We start from the raw sequence: 23,278 nt of genomic DNA, 5'->3' as shown, positions 1-23,278 counted from the left end.
GCTCGAACAGCTGAAACACGTCATGTTTCCCAATGACAGGACATTAAAGTCTAACACTTCCTACATGGGAAGGATTAAAGTGGATTGTGCATTTCAAACTAAGAGTGTGTGCTCGTAGGTTTTTGTCCCTGACATATAGGCTGATGTCAGGGACAAAAACCTAGTTTTACTGCTAATTTTTTATGGACATGAACTACATACAGACCAAATTGGGGGGAGGGGGGGAATGCATCTATCAATCCGTAGCAGTAAAGGGTTCTGCCTCTGCTTTGTCATGTCAATGAGAGAGAACAATTTTGTGCTTACAAAAGTGACTTGAGTTATAGGCATAGATAAAGTCACTTGACAGTGAGATGGGATAACAACAACAACAGCAACCAACAAATTTAAATCTTATGTTCTGACCTAGGCTTCTGGAGAAAGCATATATCACAATCTTAGTTCCAAAAAAACTCTTTTATTGAGACAGCTGTGAATTATGGTCATTCACAGCCCGTAATGATTCACGAACAGTCTATGAAGATTCCAACAGATGTCTGCTCAAGTTGACATAGTTTTTCAGGGTAATGTTGATAAGCACCCACCTTTATCTCCCTTGAAATGCTGCCAGAGACTAATTGTCAATTAGTTTTGCAAGGCCAAACAGAGCACAGTGTCAAATGGACTTTTCAGAACTTGAATTGACTATATGAACTAATTGCTTCCTGCAAAGGCTCACGCCCATTTGCTCCTCTTTTATGTCTTATGGGAGGGGCCAATCATCTCCAAGCCTTACTCCTGAATCGCCCTTTTTTTTCTTGATTGTTCTTGCCTTCTGGCAGCTCTACGCATGCGCACACTGGGAACAGGCTCACACTGTTCTTCTGCCTTGCTGATGTCAGATTCCGGAGGCTCCGGAGGCAGCACATAACTATCAGATGGCCCTGGCCCCCTCTCTGCCTCTGACGCAGAGCCCTCATCTGAGCCTTCCCCAGATTTCAGAACTGGCCCACGTTCCTCCCCAACTTTCTCACTGTCCGAATCTGCCTCCAGCTCCGCTGGTCACTGGCAGGCCACAACATCTTAGGGGTTTCCCAGGAATAAAGTTCCATCCAACTTTATAAGTATGCCAAATATTCAAAGCTACTTTCCTACATTGTTAGCAGGAAATAATTTGTATTTGATAATTTTTTGAATTATTGTTCTTGTATTATTTTTATATGATTGTTATATCATATAACAATATGATGTCTTTATTTAGATTTATGGTATGCATCATGGATTCATTTGTAAAATGATGTTCTAGGAAACAAACAAATAATCCATTCCGAAGATGAGAAGAAAATTCAAAGCAGCCTGCACCTCTGAATCTTTATTTATATAGTAAGATTGATTTGTCCCTCATAAAAACAGCATATTTAATATGAGATAGAGTCTGCTAGCAGATTCTATTTGCCATGTGAATTATGAACAGAACTGAAACTGTTTATTATGTAACAATAGGTTAAAATACAATTTCTGTAAAAGTTATAGATTTATTCCAGATATTTGTCCATAGAATTATTTCTTTATTAATTAAAATCATTATGGTTTTAAAGATGAAATTAGCATTCTACAGAAGTAATGTCTATCACAATAAAATCATAAAAAAATAACTTAACAATAGAATCAGGATTTTGCTGGTTCCAATGCCCCAGTTTTTTCTCCCTTATGGTTTTTTTCTCCCTTTTATTATAAAACTCATGCATTTTAAGGAATAGGTGCAGGTAATATAGAAACGTGCCTATCTACATTACCGAAATAACTTGTGATAAACAATCATCTTTCATTAAGTGTGTAAGAGAATGAGCCATGCTTTCATGGATTCCCATGTAGTTAGAGATAAAGAGTTGTGTTAAAACATTTGCCAGGATTGTACAATGTAGTTTTTGCAAGTATAACCTCTCCAGAAAAAGACGGTCCTGTAACCAATAGATGTTCTTCCTGTATTCTGTTCATTAGAAATGGTTCATATTCTGAGCAATCCAGGCCTCAAAGAAATCAAGTCAATCAGATTGACATCATATTTTGGCCTATTATCTTGCAGTGGCAAGCATAGCAACCTATCTTTAACCTATCTGTATTTCGCTTTGTCTCTTTAAACATTATAACTGTTCCCCCTTATACTCTGAGTAGTTACTTTTTATATTCAATTATTATAATAGTTATTATATTGTTTATCAGTATCAAAGCTAATATTTGCTTTCAGGCAATTGAATCCAAACTGTTATGATCAGGAAGATCTGCTTCACTGACATCAACAGACAGAAAAATAAAATAAATTAATAAAATAAAATCCAAATGATGGTGCTTAGTGATGTGGGAATGGTGATGAGACCTGTAAAGGCATGATTCTGAACTCATATTGTGTTATTTTCTTGATGCATGTCAAAGTTATAAGTATGCTCCAAGACTATTGTTATGATGTTATTTTTCCATTCAGTGGGAAAGCACTTGGTGGAATTGTTGGTTTTCAATGAAAATCCATTCTACAGTTTGTGCTGCCCGAATAAAGTTGCTAACACTCTGCAGGCGGATATTTCAGTTTTCCTAAACACACAAGCTTTTTACTTAGAGGTATTAGTCTAATTCAATGATGTTTTTTTCTTCTTGGCTTCTTGCTTCTGACAAAAGGTCGCATAACTGAAACACATCATGAAACCATTTGATAAGAGTAACACAAGAAAGCACACAGCAGTGTCAATCAATATACTTTGCTTAGCGTACCTAAATATATACCCAAATAATCTCAATCATGTATGAATAATAGACGGCACTTAGGTCTCAGGAAATGAGTATGGTAATATAATGTTTTGTTTTCTAATTTTCTCTCATTGTTTGCAGTTACATTTTTGTAAAGTTATTTGTCTTAAATTTTCAGATTAGGAGTCTTATGGGCATATTTGATGTGATTCGTTACATTCACTACAACAGATACTGGCAAAAACAAACAAACCACCAGAACTACAGTATCAGGACAAACATTAAACCTTTTCAAATTAGAAAAAAAAATCTTCTTTTAACTCTCTCCATGTCTTCCTCTCCGCCTAGGTTCTTTCCTCTTTCTGTTCTGAATGCCATGTTGGAGTAGATCCTGCTTAGCCTCCAATCAACATTTCAAGCACTGGGATCATGTTTGATATTGTCAGATGGCCTGGAAAATTAAAAACCCAATTAAAGGCTCAGCACGCGGGTCAGCTCTTCTGCATATCAAAAGGCTTCCTCTGGCTATTCTGTTCAAATTGTATCTGTTAACAGCTCACTTTGCAGAAAGTGAAATAGCACAGCATTTATGAGTAATAAGTACCTTCCAGCTGATACATTTCAAACATAAACCACTTTCATGGCCCCGGCAAAAAGTACAAGTCATAATCAAATTGTCAATTTTTTCCTGTGAGATGCATAGATCTATTGTAACTGTGATTGTTAAAGAAGGAAATGCATTTTATTCACATGTTGGGAAAAAAGGATGCACAATTTCCCTACAATTAAAGATTTTTTGTCACATTTTTACTGCCTTTCCTTTACATTTCTAAATAGTTACTATAATTGATTTTCGGGTTGCATTCAATTTTTTTTCTTTTTGTAGAAGAATCATTTATAGTTTTTATGTAGTGGAAGAAATGGTTGAAGTGAATAGCATTTTTGTTTAGCTGGGGTATTAATGTTCACCCAAATGTTTATAATGTGAATGTGCAAAGCACTAAAAGCTTTCGAGCGAAATGCAAATTAGCAGAGCACTCAAATGACATTTTTAGAAGGAGTTTTCATCTGTCAATGTGGCATAATATTAAGTCAAACCGAAGTCACTACTTCCACTACTGGCCATTGGAAGAAAAAAAAATGTGTAAGATACTAGGCTTGACAGAAGAGAAAACAAGCTACATAAATATTTTTCATCATATTATATTAACCAACCAGCTGCTTCAAGATTCTACAAGTTAGCATCTAAGGTATCCCTTTACAATATATTTTGAGCATATGCAGTCCCAAAAATCTAAATTCCTTGGTTTTACATAATGCATTAAGGTCCACATACGAGATAAGAAAGATTTTTTTTTCAAAGCCGTGTCATGTGATGTAATAGCAGAAGCCCCACTCAAAAGGGGAGGGAAAGGAATTCCAGGAAATGTTATTATTGATAATGAAGAAAACCATTACTTTAAAACAGAGGGAGTTTTTTTTTAATGTAACATTTTAGCCTAGTAGGCAATTGGATTTTCTCCAAATAAAGGATCTTTTGATGAAGCAATTGATATTAAAAACTCAGAATAACAAGTAATTGACATCTAGCAGCATCAGATCAAAATATTAAACTTAAAGGTTCTTATGCTGAAGATGCTACAAAGGAGTCTGAAAATAAAACATTTCCTTGCCTTCTCTCTACCTTTCTTTCACAAGATTTACATTTTGGACAGTAGCTATTTTTGTTTAACTGTGACTGGTGTAAAGCAGTTAAACGTTGCTTTTAATTTAATTTTATGTTAGCAATTTATGACTTAATTATAGTTTATTATTTTGGAATGTTTTCAGATTTGACTCCCAAGGCCCTTCAGTTTGAACAGTGGTATGCTTGTTTGGGTGGAAGTAAAGCTTTATTGGAGCTTCTCTACAATTAAGCCTGTTTAGAGTGTAACCTTGCAGCCCAACCCTATACATGTTTGCCTAGAGGCAATGACATCCACAACAGGAGGGATCTATTGTCAGTACCTTGAAAAACAGGCATATCTAAAATTTGCTTCCCTGATGCAGAGGCTGGTTGGAAATGGACATAAAATAAGCTATCCCCAATGTTGTTCAGTGAAATCTTTGTATTGCATCAGAGCCCATATGTATTCACACAGATATCTGGATTGCAAACTTACTTGTTCTTATGATGTTTTCATAATGTTTCTAAACACATTTTTGTTATGGCTCCAAAACAGATAGAGGCCCTCTTCCATTTCTTCCTCCTTATATCTCAAACTTTTGAATGTTTAATAGTGTGAATATTCCTCATCATTTGGGACCCTTTCAAGAAAAAGACAAAGGTGATTAAAAAAAACAAAAGATAAATATTTCCAAATTGCTTATCTCTGATATCTCGATATAGTACCAGATACAGCTCTCTCCTAATGTGATGGAACAATTGTGATTTTCTGTTTTATGTCTTTTTTCAACAATAACACCGTAATATGTTGACTATAACATTTCATCATGGCAACTTTGGGATTAATGGAATTGCTGACAAACCCCTTTGCCAACGTGCCACTCACGGGTGCCATCATAATGACACCCAGAGAGGCTCTAACTTCTTCACACTGAAGGCTAATTTATTGCATATTAATAGGCACTTTAAAATAATTACAGGTTTTATTTATTTATTTATTGCTTTCTTTCTGGAAAACAGTTGCTGGTCTCCTGAAAGTTTCACACTTCCTATAGAAAAGAAAACCAGGATTTCTTTTTATTATTTTTTTTTCTCCCTCTCTCCCAGAGAAACAATGTATAATAATATGTCAGTAAAGATTGAGCAATTTTGAGTAGTGATGGGTGAAAAGGACATTATGTTCTTTTTTTCTTGTCATGGTCGGTATTTTTCTGTCAGTTGGCAAAGGCTGCACTCAGCAAGCAGAAGTGAAAGACCCAGGCTGAGAGACGTGAGGTGACAACTAACCTGACAGGTCAGAAGATGACTGCAGAATTAGCCTTCCTTTAATTCTCACTAAAATTCACAGCTTCTGACGAGGAAATGGGAAAAAGAAATTTCCTTACACATTTTCTTTTCATTTCATGTGCAGATTATACATATTCTGCTTCCATTAACAGGATGGAGATTGTTCTTTATGCAGCTCTATATTTAAGGGCAAAGGACCGCAAGGGTGACAAGAATGACCCCTCTCTCCTGTCTTATGATCACTGCCAGTTTGACATGACACTAATTAGACTGCCTTAATCTAAACCCAGTTAGTTCTGCATGCTTGCAGCAAAACCTGAACATAAATTGCCTTGGGCCTTTGTCTTCACACACACACACACATTTTATCTTCCATAATCCAATCACAATATCCTTAATGCAGGAGTGCACCCAGAATGCTAATGTTCTTTTCCTAAATTTGCCATTGCATCTGATTATATAATAAATGAACGAACCAATAGATATCAGAGAATTTGTTCAAAATCAATGTTTCCTATCCATGGCTTTTAAAAAAAGAAAGAAAGAAAGAAAAAGTATGTGGAGGAACTGAATCTTTTTTTGGGGGGGGGGGAGAGAATGTAATAAAAACTTGAAACATGGCTTAACCAACAATGTTAAAGCAATGAGCACAAAACTGCTTTTAAATGGCCAATGATTAGAAACGAATGTTAGTTTAAAATGGTATACCCCGCCATGGAATGAGATCAATGTAAACAAAAGGAATACAAAAGTTAGAGTTTGCAAAAATACTCAGAGGGCTAATCATCTAACAGAGATTAGTTCTGTTTTAAATTTATTGGTAGAAATTAGCTCAAGCATCTTTAACTTGGTGTTGATAGCTTTGGGGATTGAACTACCATTTATAAAATAAAATTATCTAGATTTGCTGCACTTCATATTATATCTTGGTTTACTTTGAATGCTCTCCTGGGTTTATTCATTCTATCAGGCGGCAACAGAAGGTGATGGGAAGAAGCACCGTACTTTCAACTTTATTAAAAGTTCAGTTTCATCAGGATTGTTTAATCCCAGAATTATTTCCTGTTCAATTTTACTCCAATTCTTCTTTCCTATCCTTTGTTTTCCCTTTTTATTGTATATTTTACTCAAGCAGCCTTCATAAAGAACTGAATGTTTTCACTGGCTATATACAAGCTGTTCTAGATATCTTTTTGGTTATGGAAAAGAATTTTAAAAATATGCAATAAAAATATTCAATACACATTGATCCATCTTTTGGGGTAATTGCTTTTGATCACCTGAGACCAACTTGGTATCTAAATATAATTTGAAGTTGATAATATTGGGGATTAGTAAATTTTACCCAAATCAGGTCTTCACATCCAAGTAGAATTGCAGGTTTTAAAAGAGATCATAGTTTAGATAGAGTTCATATAGCCCTATATACAAAAATATTGTGTATTTCTGTACACTTTATAGAGAATATTTTCATGCAATTGATAAAAATCAATAAATGTTGAGGGGGGGAATGTTTGTACATTTCCAACATAATATGTTTTATGAAAGTACATGCACAATTCAATCTTATTGTTCATTATGGTTAAAAAAATAATAGTATGAAAACCATCTTATCAAGAGATAAACCTGAAGTGCACAGTTCCTACCTACTTACTAATGGTTTGTCACATGTCATTATTAATATATTTCAAGCCTATTTTGAAATAATTATTATTTAGCATATAGCATGGGCTTGCAATATTTATTTAACATTTTTCACAGTAAAATATGAATGTTAGAAAGAACTATATTCAGATACCAATGTCATCTAACCCTTGAAGCACAGCATCATTTATATGAAAAAAATCAGATACTGGACTGGTATATTCCTTCAGCTTACAGCTGGTCATGATGTGATCTACAGTTGAAAATAATGTTTTCAAATTTTCTTTTTGAAACAAGATTTCACTTCACTTTCCTTACCAAGGGACTGAGGGATAGAATGGTTAGGAATCAATTGTACAAATAAACTGCAATCCAATGCAATAATTGATTGCAATTCAATGGCCTTATGCTTTCTTTATCTCTTGATTTTGACTGCAACCATACCTTAATTTTCTTCGTTTTTCATCCTACATTGTTCCCACATAAGCAAAATACTTCTGAATACAAGAAACCAAATATTGGGAGGAAATAATTTGGATGAGCCTTTTCCCCTGGCTTTTCAAGAATACTGTATACATTTGGCCATGTGGAGACTTTCGCCTTTTTCTCAGAAAAAGTTTTGTTGTACCATCTCATCTGCTCTTATCGATGAACCTACCAGAATAAAACAAAGAATCTTCATCAAAGTCCTTAACTGAGGTCCAGAGTGAACTGTTTTTCTTGAACATTCATACACTCCTTGATGCAATTAGAGCCAAAAAGAAGGTACATGTGAAGAAATATTGGTAAATTATTTGCGTTAAAGGGAGGCTTTGAGGAATATTGTGCAACACGAAAGATGGTGAACTAATGAGGACTATTCACAAGGCCAAGTGGCTCCTGATGATTGCTTTGCAGATGAATTGTTCTGAGCATTAAATGATAGTGCTCTCTCTCTCATGCGCGCTCTCTCTCTCCATCTCTCTCTCTCTTTTAGAGAACAGTAAAATGTTTAAAAATCAGAAGAATTTAGATCACATAGGGAATCAACATCAATTGCCACAAGCACATGTTTTATCTACACACATGAATTAAATTGCACAACTATAGAAGAGACAAATTATGTTTTGTGGACTGAAGAGACACAGTATAATTTCAAGTAAACCAAACCATGTCTTGGAACGTATTGCAAAGTCTTAAATTCTTCGCTACACTACTGACAGTTAGCTTTCAGAAGTCTAGAAATGTCCCCTGCTGTTGGCACTAATTGGTGGGAAAAGTAGGTTCTGTGTCAACAGCACCTAATTGTTTGATGGGAAGAGCAAGCCTTCACAATTATATACACCATATCACTATATCACATCACTCTTTGCTTCTAGAGATTTGCAAGAAGGTGCTATATTGTGACATGGTTAATTGTAACTAAGTACATAAGTTATGGTACCTCTGTATGTCTTATTTTTCACAGAGATGTACTATAAACAAGAGGCTTTCTAAATGGGACTGCAGGACATTAAACCACAGAGCTTCATCCTAAATAAATGGCATACATAAAAGTGAATATTATGCAGATTCTTGAAATCTGCGCCTTCAAAAAGATACTATTTGAACCATAATGTATTCTGTCATGTGAAATAAAATGCAGGGAACGTTTACATTTCTCTCACTCACTGAGCTTCTATTACACAGCTTGCATTTCTTCTCACATCAGTAGACATCTTTTAAAACATTATCTTTGTGTCTGCCTCTCTTGATAGCAAATAACATTCAATAAATAAAATTATTTAGGATAAATAATGTTAGACTTACAAAGATATAAACATACAAGCTTCAGGAGTGATTAGTTTAAAACAAATACATTTAACAAGGTGCACTGAAAGTATATTCATTGGTCAGCAACCATTCACAATTCCATAATGAGTCAAAATACCTTTTTATACAGTTGCTTTCTCTGCTTCATTTACTGCTGAATCAGACAACCATGGAGCAGAATCTCAACCCATTGGCTGCATGAGGAAGATTGTCTACAAGGGTTTGGCCTTTGATTGAAAATCAATAAAATATGTAAGTAAGAGGTATGACTGTTGCCCTATGAAGTACCATTTTGCCCAGTTAAAGGTCATGCCAATAGAAGTTTTAGAAGTATGTAAAGACATCAGACATTCTTATTCAGGCTAGAAAATTAAACAGAATTCTGTATATTTCTGGCTATTAATATGCACAGCTTTTATTATCTAATACTTCCTGAAATAATATTTAATGTTATTAAATCAGATTAGGTCAGAAGAACAGGAATTCAAGCACTGCCAGCAAAACAGGAACTGGACGCCACATACTACAAAGCTCATGCTCTGGGACACATCAAACTGAAATGGATTAGAATGGATCAAATTACATTGTTAAATGTTCCATGTCCCTTTGTTGGAAGATGCGCTTATTGAGTTTCCAAAGACTTCCTCATTGTAGCATGGCCTTGAATTGGTTCAAGGCTAGAGACATCAAACTATAATCCCAAGTGGCAAAAAAAAAATAAAAAATGCATGTGTGCAACACCATCTGTTTACATTACAACTTGGGAATGGAATCATGGAAATTAGATGGGTACTGTCCAAGAAAAATGTCATAAATATTAACTCAATTTAGTTTTAAAAACTTTTGCAGTAATTCAGTATTCAAAAATTAATACTTTTTGTCAAGCAGGCATGCCTGACATATTTGGCTGTCAGATATAAATATGATTAATAATCTTTACCAACCTGGATAATTTATAATTAACTTTCTTATTTGGACTGTTAAAACAGCACTACAACATATTTATTCAAGGTACCACCAAATGAAAGTTACTTCCAGGAAATTAAACAGGAATCTTAAAATTGATGGGAATATGTAAACGGTGACTGTGTGGGAAAGTTCATTTTCTGATAGTAAAGGAAGCCAGTATTACTATAGTGGTAATGAAACAACTGTAAAAATATAACCAAGCTCACATGCACATGTGAAAGGTTTTGTGGGCATGCGCACGTGAGCAGGGTTGTAAGTGTGTGCATAATGTGATGCTTGCAGTGATGCTAGCGCAAGTGGAGGGGTGTGTACGTGTATACTGGCCAGCCACTCACAGGGCCCTGTGGCCAACAGGACATGGCCTGGTAATGGGCCATGTCCTACAGTCTGGGGACTCCTGCCATATGGTGTTCCATTAATCCAATACTTTTCTGGTATATTTTTCCAACATCCATTCAGGTACACATTTAGGTAATTTGAGAACATTCTCTCCATCTTTTTAACTTTGTATATTTTTTGTAAAGATTTTTATGGTATTTTTTACGTGTATCCCATTCAGAGTCACATACACCATGAGATTGGAGGCATATAATATATATTGTTGAACAATGTGGTTTATTTTGTAATTACTAATTCAGAAAATTAGTAATTCACCACATTTGTGTTCTATTATATTGAGGGATTACTGTAAGAAATTTGAATTTACAACTTGCAAATATTTGAGTTCATATGTCTCGAAATATATCACAATATGTTTAATTAAATACGTCAAATACACAAACACACATATCTACATACTCACTATTTTCTATTGGTATTTTATCTTTTAATATTTCACCGTTAAAAAAACAATTAGTTAAAGTTGCACATATAATCCGGATTAGTTCCTTGTTTAAGAAGTTCAGTGGAAAACCTACTTTAATATGGTATGCATTTTCTAATTCCAAAGGATCCTGAGCAGTTTATATTCCAGTTCTTCCATTTGTAATTACAAATGTCAACCAAATCCCCATCCCTTTGTGGAAAGGTAAGTTACCCATAGATTATATTTTCAGCACTAAATTCTCACCAGAGTGTCATAGTTGATTGGAAACCAAAACTGTTGTTCTCCCTTCCTGGAGTTGGTCCCCCCCCCCTTACATTTGGGTTTCCTAGCTCCTTTTCTCTGCTGTGCAATTAATATTTTTAAAAATCAAGCCAACCTTAGAACATGTTTATACAAACTATATTGAACCTGCTGCATAGCTTCCTGTCAAACTCAAAATTTGAGAACTTGGCTGCTATGCAATTATTATATTTTTGAACACCACCGATCCAGTTAAATGTGTGCTTCAGTTTTCCAACGTTTTGCAGAAACAAATGTAGCAGCAAGTATTGAATCAATTTATTACATTGCATCACTAGCACTAGGAAATAAGGACACTAAGCCAATATGTGAAGCAGGCTTCATTGTGAAAGCCCTACATGGCTCAGGACCAGGTTATCTTCGAGACTGCCTTCTACCACATAGCTCCCAGCGACCAGTAAGATCCCACAGAGTCAGTCTCCTCCGGGTCCCATCAGCTAAACAATGTCGGCTGGCAGGCCCGCGGGGGAGGGCCTTCTCTGTGGCTGCCCCGGCTCTCTGGAACTAATTAGCTCCTGAAGTCCGGACCGCCCCACCCTATTGGCCTTCCGCAAAGCGGTGAAGACCTAGCTCTTCTGGCAGGCCTGGGACCGTTGATCTCGTTATAGTGATCCTGGGAGACATGGCCACAAATTGGAGTGTATGTGTTTTAACGTTTTAATGTTTTAATGTCTTCTTTTAACTTTTGTATGGGATATTGTTGCATTGTTTTATTCTCAGAGTAACTCCCTTGGGAGCTGGGCGGCATAGAAATGCGACAAAATAAATAAAATAATAAATAAATACTTTAAAAAATCACCCTAACAAATTCTTCAAAAACTTGCATTGAAAATCACAATTTATTGTTCGCTGTTTCCATAGTGAAGTGTTTCCATACAGTTACTCCTATGGCTGCAATTAACAAACATTGCAATTCATATAGTATAATTTTTAGCAAAGTATTAGCCTTTGGTATATGAAATATCTACATTCCTACCAAGTTATGCTTTTCAGAAAGTTACTCAGCATGCTTATCTATATAAAATAACAGGTGACAGCTTTTACTTGTATATTCTGGCAAATTTTCCATTTTATACTTTAGCAACAGCTCTATGATACTACAAAGGTTAATCTTAGTGGAGGAAGGTTATCAGTTCAGTGCAGAATAATCCGTACAGTATAGCTAAAGTTTGTTTTAGCCAAAGTGGGAAGTGTGGGATTTTTAAAAAATAAAACAAAACTTTCCCTTTAACTCTAAAAGGAAATAAGTTGAAAAAAAAATGAGTCCAATTGACCCAAATTCAAACTGCAGCATTTAAAGTTTGGTCTAGTGATTAAGGCACCAGGCTATAAAGTGGGAGACCATGAGTTCAAGTCTCATTTTAGCGATGAAAGCCAGCTGGGGTGGCTTTGAGCCACTCACTTTCTCAGCCCAGCCCATGGTTGGGGGTTGCTGCTGTGGGGGAATTAAGAGGAGGAAGGCGTGTTGGATATGTGTGTGTTGGATGTGCTTACTGCCTTGAATTATTTGTAAAAATAATAAAGATGAGATACAAGCAAACAAACAAATAAATAAACATGCCTTCAATGTGGAAAAATGTCACCAGTAGAACATCAATGGTCAGTGAGTTTTCTTAGTCAAGGATCCTGGAGGTCTGAACAAATAATATTCTATATGGATTAGCGATCTGATCTGGGTAGGTTTGATTCATATGTTCTTCTATTATTTAAAATATCTCAGTAGATTTCTGCAAACAATTTCTACCCACTTAAAAACAATGGCGCCTGGAAGAAATTGCAAAACATGGGAGTGTATATCTATGACCAGACAGTATTGACCTAAGTATTGGTTATTAACAACCATACAGAGTAGGCACACAGATTTGTCACATCCTGATGCCCTCATTGTTCTTGTACACACTGTCTTCCTGCAGAAATCCATTTCCATATATGGCTTTCCTTTATTCAGAAATATGTTGAATATTTTTTTAAAAATATTCCAATTTATGTTAAAAATTTATATTTAATCTCTATGTATTATTTACTCATTAATTCTTTTATAATTCAATCTAAAATGCTTCATGGTTGTAGATGTAACCCAATGAGACATCTGTTGATGCAAGTAGCTTGGCCTTTGTGTATTATGAATCTAAAAATCTTGATGAACAGGTTTAGGCCCATATGGTCAGTAGTTTTGGAGTGTTATGAGGATGCTCCCGTACCATTTCCTTCGGTCATGAACCTTCACTAGAAGGTATGAAGAAGAAATCCATGAAACAGTATAGGAGACCCTTCAATGAACAAAATAGTCAAGAACTACTTGGTCAGAATTTTCTTGTGAAGTGTCATTCTCTATATAGAACATAATCATGCAAATATGTTAAGTGTCTGATGTCAACTTATGGAAGATGCAAACTGCCTCTTGAAATATGAAAATTATACAGAGTGAGTGAGAAGACCAGGGGGCATCTGCAGAGAGAGGGTCAAAAAAGTCATAAGTAGCAACATGTATAAAAAAAGGTGAGTTGCGGCCACCCTCTTAACTTTTAGATCATGGAGGAGATCTCTTGTTATTGAATCTAAATTTCTGGCAGAAGAATCAGGACTAAATTGCAGTTCAGAAGATTTATTGTTCAAGCATATATATATATATATATATATATACACAAAAGAATATAGTCAACTAAAATTTCAGTACTAAATGGTGCCAGATAATTGTGAATGGAATTCAAGGGTTGGACTCAGACCGTTTCTGGTAATGTAATGTCTCTAAGATGATGACACACTTAACTCCGCCCCAACTCTGCCTGATCTTTTCCTATACTATGCTTATTATTTATCTTGGTCATTTTTTAATTTTATCTTTCATTGTTAGACACTTATGATCTGAGATTAAATAATCCTAAATCCCCCAGATGTCCATTGCTATTGCAGAACTGGAAATATGCAAGGCAAAATATATATTGCTTTACCCACCTGCCCCATATAATCAACATTTTTATCCCCAATATTCATAGGATTATTCATTCATTCTAAAAGTGCATGCATTTAATGGAGATCTTTATCTCCATTTAATGGAGCCTTCTCTGTGGGGGCACCCGCCATCTGGAACGAGCTCCCCCCGGAGATACGGAGGATCCCGGATCTGCGCGCTCTCCGCCATGCCCTCAAAACATTCCTGTTCCAGCAGGCCGGCCTGGCCTAACCTTTCTTTTAAACTGTTTTTAATTTTTTTTAATTTTAAATTTGTCTTGTAAATGTGGGGTGTTTTAAATTTTGTTCTCTGGGCCAATTTATTTAATTGTATTTTAATGGTTTTTTAACATTTGTATTATATGTATTTTATCTTTTGGCTGTTCACCACCCTGAGTCCTTCAGGAGTAGGGCGGTATACAAATTCAATGAATAAAATAAAATATTGTCATCACAGCCATTGGGTGCAAAGTTTTGTCAGGTTCTGCAGAACCTGCATGAACATTCATCCCACCAAAGGATTCTCTGATAGTACTCTTCAAAAAAAAATTTTTACAGACAAAAGGAGAATAGAGTCAGACCAAGATTTACACCTGATTTGTGTTATAGTAATCTTGGAAATTAAGAAGTGTATCCTTGCATTTCATTAAATTCCAGCTAATGAGATAACTGTCTTTTCCAAGGAGAGAGTGATGAAGTACTCATGCCATCAAGCATAAATTAAAGCTGCAAGGTTAAACACTGGAACTAACTCATGTTTCAACAAAGGCCCCTACCAGCAGTTAAATTAACTGACATAAATACCATAAAATCTGTCTTTATTTTAGTCTCAGATGATGCTTCTTTTTACACCCCTGCTTTCAGTTTGTATAACTCATTTTTGCACATTACTGCATGCACCATTTGCCATTTAAAGAATCAGCTACAACTGGGGGAAAAAAACGAGGAATCAAGTACCGAGGGGGAAAAGGCATCGGATACCCCTTGTCTGTACTTCCTATTGCCAACACTCTTGCTTTTTTTTTTTTAATGCAACAGTAGACAACTGCACTTCAAAGAAAAGGATAATTAAGAGAAAGGCAGACCCAAGAAGTCTACTTTTTTTCAGGCGGTTTGATAGACATTTTGAAAAAAAAATGATAAAGAAAACCTGTGGTGATAATAGGTTTGATATATATATTCTGGCAAAAATTATATCACATTAATGAGGTGGCTTAAAGGGCTCATGCATTTTGTAGGAGGCATTTCAATGTATTAGTATAATTAGCAGTGATGAGAAAACTGTTTGGGACTGAATTACCTCTCATGAGTTCATTTGAGCTATATGAAATTACACCATGCAAGAAGGAAAATTATGGAGCCATCCAGAGAGAGTTCATGCCTGATTTGATCATAGCCACTAATTGGATGATCATTTTCCTAAAGCTTTTCAAATGGTTGACAGCTTTCTGCCCCTCTCTCTCTCTTTCTCTCTCTCCCCCTCCCTCTCTTTTAATGGACTGGGTCTTTATTTCTTGTTCTAAGCAACCAAACATATGCTGGTGTGCAATTTTGGTATTTCTACAGAGACCTACAGGTGTAATTGTCACAATCTGAGCAACCTTTGTCCCTTAATTAGCTGCTTTTGGGGAACCCCTAATGAGAGTTGCTGTTCTTGTTAACAATCTTAGAGAATACCTGATGGGTAAAACTCTCTAAAGTCTGAGCCATGTCAGCAGACACCATATGACAGCAATTTAATGAAGTTAAAAACTGCCCTGATGCAGATCGCTGGAGTAACATTTGCGTTGTACAGCGTATGATTCCTGTTAGTCTATTTTTTTAAAACACACACCCATACATGCATAGACACAAATGGGGTATTCCAGTGATGGGTAACAAAAAAGGTGAAAGACACAGGAAGCAGAATTTATTAGTAGAAATATTAAAATAAGTACTTCTCTGCTTCCTAATTATCAAGCTTATGCAGGGAAGTGTAACTGCACTTGTCATCCTTTAATATAAAATTTTAATTTGATTTAATGTATTCAATTTAGGCACAATATATGTAAAACTCTGGGGCTTGTATTTTAAATATTAGGATAATTTTCTACTTTACACAGAATATTTATTTATAAACATACTTTTTCAAATATTTGGGAGATTAGTTCATCATGTTTCATTTTTTTAAAAAGGGGAACAAATATTTCATCATAGGCGGATTACAACTAGATTCTGGATTGGTGTCATTTTGAGTGGAAATCATTATGACTTAAAAATAGTACTTTCACAAAAAGTGAGTTTGACCCAAAAAGAACAGAAAAATCACTTTAGAAAACTAAGTGCTCTCCATTTTTTCCTGAAGAAAAAGATGCAGCATTAAAGCAAAGTGAGGCCTCTCAGCTATAAAATCCATTTCTGTTAAAGATATTCTGCTGCAGAAGCTGAAAAGGTTTAAGAAAACACTTCTCTGAACTGTGAACATTGGTTCATTCTTTTACACTGTCTACAATAATGGCCAGCAATGAAAAAAAAAGAAAGAAAGAAAGATAAAAAGAAAAAGAAAAAGAAAAGACATCCTTGGAGCACCATACTTCAAGCAAAATTATTTGATATTCTTGATCATGTCCTTTTAAAAAAAAGCAGAAGAATCCTAAGTGGACAAAGGGGAAAAAAAATGAAAGAGTGGAAGTTGTTGCTGGAAGAGTGATGCAAAGAATCATAGCCTAGGGGTGCAAATAATGATGAATGTGTTCTTAAAGAGTAAAGTTGTAATAGGAAGGGTTCACTGAAATGCAAAACTAATTAACGGGCCTGAATGCATATTGTCTAGCAACTGGCCAGAATCTTTTTCCCTTTCCTCCTCCTCCTTCGGGGCATATGGATAAGAATTATAATAACAATGTTCCGTGGTAGGGTTTTGATGCTCTAGTCTAGAAGCTCAGACCAATTTGTTTTGCTGCTTAGGGGATTTTGTGAACTCTACCTCTCCTGCAGTCTCACTGGTATAATTTTGTTTACCCTTTTTATTTTTGAATTTAGCAAACTTTGTAGAACTCTTTATTGGATTCTCAGCTGGATTTTCTACCCTTACTTGCCCACTGGGAAGAACTCTATGGCCAGCTACCCCTCACAGTGCGCAGATTGTGAACGGATTCTATCTGCTCAGACAAATCTTAAGAGGGCTTTCCACTCCAGCTAGTCTGCTTGAATAATTCAGTTGTTCTAGACACTGATTATAAATCTATATACTTTATTATTCTTAGTCCAGATTTCATGCTTGCTTTTCAGACCTGTCTCTTTGTTTGCTCTCTAATTTAGCTTGGAGTTTGTTTGGAGGTTTTTTGGTCCTAAATTCTTCCTTCTTGATCCTCACATTTCTTCATCTTGGCTTGGTCTTTGCTCCTGTGATGGCTTTGCTCTTCCCTCAGGTGGCTGTTTACAATCCATCCTTGAATCATCCACAGACAAATGATATTTACCTCCCTGCTTTAAATCAGAATAACATCTTCTGAGCCTACCTAGAATTAATTGTCAAACCTAATAATGTCCAGGTGCCACAGTCAATATAATTGTAAGTAGATCTAAGAATGCCAGGAAGGTCCCCATAGAATGATAGATGTAAAATAACTGCTGGATACTTCTGGTTATCTATTTGAAACTTAAACTAGAAGACTGCCAACTGAGAATATATTGCATTTGGAAAATATCCTGTGACAGGCCATAATGTCACCAGCAATAAGTATTAATAACACTCATCCAAGGAAGTTCCAAGGGTATTCATCAATACAATGTAGTATTTCCCAAGATAACAGATTAAGTTATGATTTCATGATTTAGGTAGAAATCTTAATTTTTATTTTTATTGAGTCAGTCTTGATAGACTGAATGGACCAGTTGCTGTAGTTTTCTTGGCAAGGTTTTTCAGAAGGAATTTGTCATTGCCTTTTTCCTGGAGCTGAAAGAGAGTGCCTGGCCCAAGGTCACCAAGCTGGCTTTGTGCTTCAGGTGGGATTTGAACTCGTGGTTTCCCAGTTTCTAGCCTGATGCCTTAACCACTACACCAAGCTGACGCTCGGCCATTAAATTCCTTTATGTAATTGATGAGATTAATTATAATTTGGCAGAAAATTAGGAATAAACTACACCAGCACTGAAGAAATTGCCACTATATTGATTGTTGGTGCTATACATTAATTCTGCAATTTTACTCCAATTACATTTATTTTTAACTGGCTGCCTTGAAACAAACTGATCTTATTTACTGAGAAATATTTCAACTATATCAATCTCAAGACTAGGACTTCCAAATGCATATCAGAGTGTACTGACAGGGTCAAAATGTTGAAGAAGCTGCAGATAACAAATGTCAGTAAAATGGATGTCTGCAGACCTACTACAAGTCATTACTAATTGTTTAGCAAATAGCAATATCAAACTTTTTCTCATTTACATCATATATCTGAAATAAAATTACCAAAGTGAAATTGGATTATTGGAATGGACCATGGCTACAGTTAAAGTTGGCTCTCGTTGTTCAGCGTGTAATAAGAAGGGTGATAGAGCATCTTAAAATTTTGAAATCTGTTAGCTATAAGTTATAGCTTGGCAGGATAGCCTGGGAACTATCAGAAAGCAAATAAAAGTGGGAGCAGGAATTCACAAAGGAAAATAATCTGGGAGCGCAGAAATCATTGCTTTATAGCAATCTGTTGCTTGGACCAATTTGTTGTGATCAGGGGTGGGTTTCAAAGCTCATTGCTACTGGTTCACTTGTGGGCATGCGCACACAAGTGATGCTTCTGTGCATGTGCAGAAGTGTCCGGCCGGGTGGGTGGAGCCTCCCACTGCCGCCACTACCGGTTCACCTGATCAGGGGTAAACCAGTAGCAACCCACCACTGGTTGTGATCGTACATAATAAGCAAGGACACAGGATCTCCAGAGTTGGAAGGTCATTGTGTATGAGTGTGTGTGTGCAGTTTGTTTGCCTATTGTGTAGATAATAGCTATGTAAAGGCCAATATCAGTACATCGGGGAATTGGCATAAGAACTGCAGATATTCATGTTTGCGCAACATGGCAACTGGCATCTCCATTATAGTAGATGATCTGTCCCCGTCCACACACACACACACAAACACAGCCAGCCGAGGGTTAAGAAAGTACTTGGCATGCACACAGGTCGTTATCTCAAACTTGGCAGCAATATAATCACCGTCTGCCAAGAGCTTTTACTGCAACAGATAACAGAAAATTACATACGCATTGCAAATAGTCCAGCAAAAACAATATCCCTTTTGGCAGCTTCAGACGTTGTTCAAGTGACTAGCCAAAGTTCGTTTTTGTTCGTCACGGGGTTTTACCAGCCACCACCCTCTCTTATAGAGTCTCTGGGGTGTGGTCCAGTGACTCAGTTCTAATCCCTAGCACACCTCCTTAACTGCTGCAACCGTTTATCACGCCTTCGTTGGCGTGCATCCAGGAATGACGGCTCTCCTTTGCTCTCATCCAAGACACCTGACTCCTGGCTAATCTCCTCTCCCTCGGCCGGCACCTGAGACAGTGCCAGAGGGGAGGGGCCTGGAGAGGGAGGCCTGGCTGACTCCTCTTCCTCATGTTTGGAGCTTTCTTCCTCCGATGAGATAGGCTCAGAGGGCGGGGCCACAACAGTAGCAATGACACATGAGATTGAAATAATCGTAAGAGGTTAACTGTAATTTAAAGCTTAGCAAAATGTATTTTATCGGAAGCTTGATAGAACATAAAATGAACTATTTTCCATTTAGTTAAGACTAACTTATGCACGTATGTTCTACAATACTGTCAGTTCCTTGATATACTGTATTAGAAAAGTTTGTGAGAAAGTTTATCTATTTTTCTTCTTGAGTATAGATGAGTGTTATGAATACCACATGCACATTTGAATATGTGAATGCACATAAAATTTAGCACTGGAAACCTCCAACTGATGCTAATATTGTAAGAAAAAAAATAACAACCACCACATTTACTCCATGCATGAAATTTGATGCATAATACACAGAATAATGATATTCACGGGATTGTAAACAGCTCATCCAACAAATGGCTATTGGAATATACTCATAAAATTGTTGGCCTTCATGGATTTAAGTAGCCAGTCCTTTATTTTTAAATAATACACTTGTCTTATATTTAGTAGATGTTTAAAGACAAGCTGAACACTAATACTTTTGCAAGCATTTTAGTTATATTTAAGTACAGTTCCTTCATACTTCTACTGAATATTAAAAACTAGCACTCTTTCAAGCTGCAAGTGAAAGCAATTAGGTATAACAGAAGCTGCAGCTTCTGAACAAAGACATAAAAATATACAGAGAAGATAAATGTATCTGCATCAACAAATAATGTTATGGAATGTAGTTTATGCAATTGCTGAGTCTGTATCTCATTTTAGCATTTATATACAGACTTTAATAGCATTTGTAACCACAGTGTATAAAATATTTTATTTAAACTATGAGTGATTGTCTCTGTCTTTAGTTCTTCATTGGTCCTTAATTGATTTATTATTCTTGTATTAGTTCTGGAGCAACAATAGAGCTTAATACTCATATATGGATGTTGGTGTTGTTTCCTGGTTATAAAGCGGGCTTAAAACTTTCATCATAGAACATAGCATATCATATTCCAAAGCTGATTCTATCTTATGCATTTTTGTGGAAAATCATTGAGTGCCACATCAAAGTTATCAAACTGAGCATGAAAATCAGGTTATACTTCCGTCCTCAATGAGGTTCTTATGTACATTGTTCTTATGTCCTCCATATGGCATCACTAAAGTCCATTAGTCTGAACAATGAAGATGTATATTCATAATCAATTTTGACAATTTTGCACATGTTCCATGCTCAGGTAGATGATCTGTTTACTTCAAGGTAACATTAAATTGTTTCTGATTCGTCTGTTTTAAACTCTGAGGAATGTTTATATTTACATTTGTTTTTAAGATTTATCATGATGTATATCTTGCTTAAAACAAATTGCTTTTCCCTAGGTTTGTTGATGGACAGAGCAACAAAGCTTTAACAAAATGAAATTTCTTGTAATGGAAATGTTAAAGAAATAAAAGAATAGAGAAAGAGAAAAAATGTCAACACTTCCATTCTGAGATTGGGTTCCAATGTAGGTTTTTAACATCACTTGACCTATCAAAGACTTCATATCTATTTCCTTTTGTTTCCCTTCAAAAATCAGTGGAAATTTAAATCACCAGCTTTGATATTCTCATTTATAAATTGATATATTAAATAAGCCTTGTAATAAGAAGTCTGATTATTTGGAATAGAACTTTTTTTTTTTGTCTCTTATTATCTAATAAAATCTGAAAAGAAATTATATGTGTTCTCGGAAGGCAAATGTCCTAAAAAAAGAAGAAGACATAAAGGTATGTATTATTTGTGTCAGGTCTATCATTTCCAGATGCATAAGATTTCTTTACATTCTATAATTATAAAGCTTAATATTAAATAAACATCAATTCTGTCTGACCATTCATTTTTCAAATATGCTTATAATTTATGAAAAATTGCATCCTTGTTCCTTTAGTTGAAAGTATTGACTGATTGATAACTTCTTGGATATTAAGGAATACATTTGAAAGTAACTCGGGTTGTAAAATGAAGAACATTTGTACGACGATGATTAAATTAAACTTACCCATTTTGAAATATGTAACTCTCCTTTCTGAGGAAATCTTTTCAATGGAATGAATAACATTGGATATTGTACATTGACTTTCGATTTTATTTGGAGAGTGATGGGAGATTGAAAACAAATGATTTCTCAAAAAAGGGGAGTGGGAGTTACCTCCCAAAGTAATGACCAAATATGTCATCACACCATCCATAGATGATGTTGGCTAGAGATTCTACCTCCCCTAAAAATATTCTTGGCAGAGATTCTTCTGGCTAAAGTTGTAAGATGTGTTACCAAGCTATTTTAAGTGTTACTGTTTACAAGGAAAGTATAAAAACTTGACAGAAGTCCCTGACAATTTCAAGTCAACATAGACACAAAGATCTGGAAGAATATTATGCAACTACTGGTTTCAGAGTCACTACCATCATCATCACTGCTGCTGCTGCTGCTGCTGTATTTGGAATTCCTGGTCATAGTGAACAGATGAAAATTACTATGATGCAGTGGTTAGAATGCAGTATTGCAGGCTAACTCTGCCCACTGCCAGGAGTTTGATCCTGACCGGGTCAAGGTTGACTCAGCCTTCCATCTTTCCAAGGTCTGTAAAATGAGGACCCAGATTGTTGGGAGCAATATGCTGACTTTGTAAACCATTTAGAGAGGGTTGTAAAGCACTATGAAGTAGTCTGTGTTGTCCTAGTGTTATTATCTGTTAAGTCAACATTTATTCAATAAAATCATCTGGTATTCACCCTGGCTTGAGCCTTTTGCCTCTGAATCGTAGAGAATGGACTGGGTCCCAACTGGTACCTGGATTGCCAACATGGCAGATTTGCCAGCAAGATGTTTTCAGCTCCAGCTTTCCTTTCAGTGCAAGACACTGCCCTGGAAGAACATTGGTTTTATTGCTAATCTGTTCATAACTGGTATAGGTTATACTATAGCGGATTTTGTTCTTTCCTAGTGTATGTAAAATACTAGCTCCAGTGCAGTGGTGAAATTCAAATTGTTTTAATACCGGTTCTGTGGGTGTGGCTTGGTGGGCGTGGTGTGTTGTGACTTGGTGGGCATGACTTGGTGGCAGTGGCAGGGAAAGGATACTGCAAAATCTCCATTTCCATCCCACTCCAGGAGAAGGATACTGCAAAATCTCCATTCCCACCCCACTCCAGGGGAAGGATACTGCAAAATCCCCATTCCCTCCCCCTGAGAACCCCTGAGAACCAACTCCCTGAGACACAAATAACCTCCAGTTGCAAGGCTTTCCAAAAGCAGATAAAAATCTGGCTGTTTCACAAAGAACTGTTTGATCATCAGCATTCCTAGGGGAAGGATATTGAAAAATCTCCATTCCCACCCCACTCTGGGGCTAGCCAGAGGTGGTATTTGCTGGTTCTCTGAACTACTCAAAATTTCCGCTACCGGTTCTCCAGAACCTGTCAGAACCTGCTGAATTTTACC

General features: G+C 36.1%; 1 long non-coding RNA gene across 2 annotated transcripts in view; it reads right to left on the bottom strand.

Moving 5' to 3' along the window:
* Nucleotides 1-1,526: 1,526 nt before the first annotated feature.
* LOC132710610 (uncharacterized) overlaps nucleotides 1,527-23,278 on the bottom strand; it is a 35,465-nt gene continuing 13,713 nt past the window's right edge. For both annotated transcript variants that reach the window (XR_009621288.2, XR_015733579.1), the window contains exons 2-3: nucleotides 4,884-5,028; nucleotides 1,527-3,172 (exon numbers count right to left, since the gene is read on the bottom strand). This is a non-coding gene — a long non-coding RNA (uncharacterized LOC132710610). The remainder of the gene's footprint in view (nucleotides 3,173-4,883; nucleotides 5,029-23,278) is intronic.

The sequence above is a fragment of the Pantherophis guttatus genome, chromosome 1 (genome assembly GCF_059756535.1).
Source record: "Pantherophis guttatus breed Tessera chromosome 1, ASM5975653v1, whole genome shotgun sequence".
NCBI lineage: Eukaryota > Metazoa > Chordata > Lepidosauria > Squamata > Colubridae > Pantherophis > Pantherophis guttatus.
This window is presented reverse-complemented; position numbering and strand designations above follow the sequence as displayed.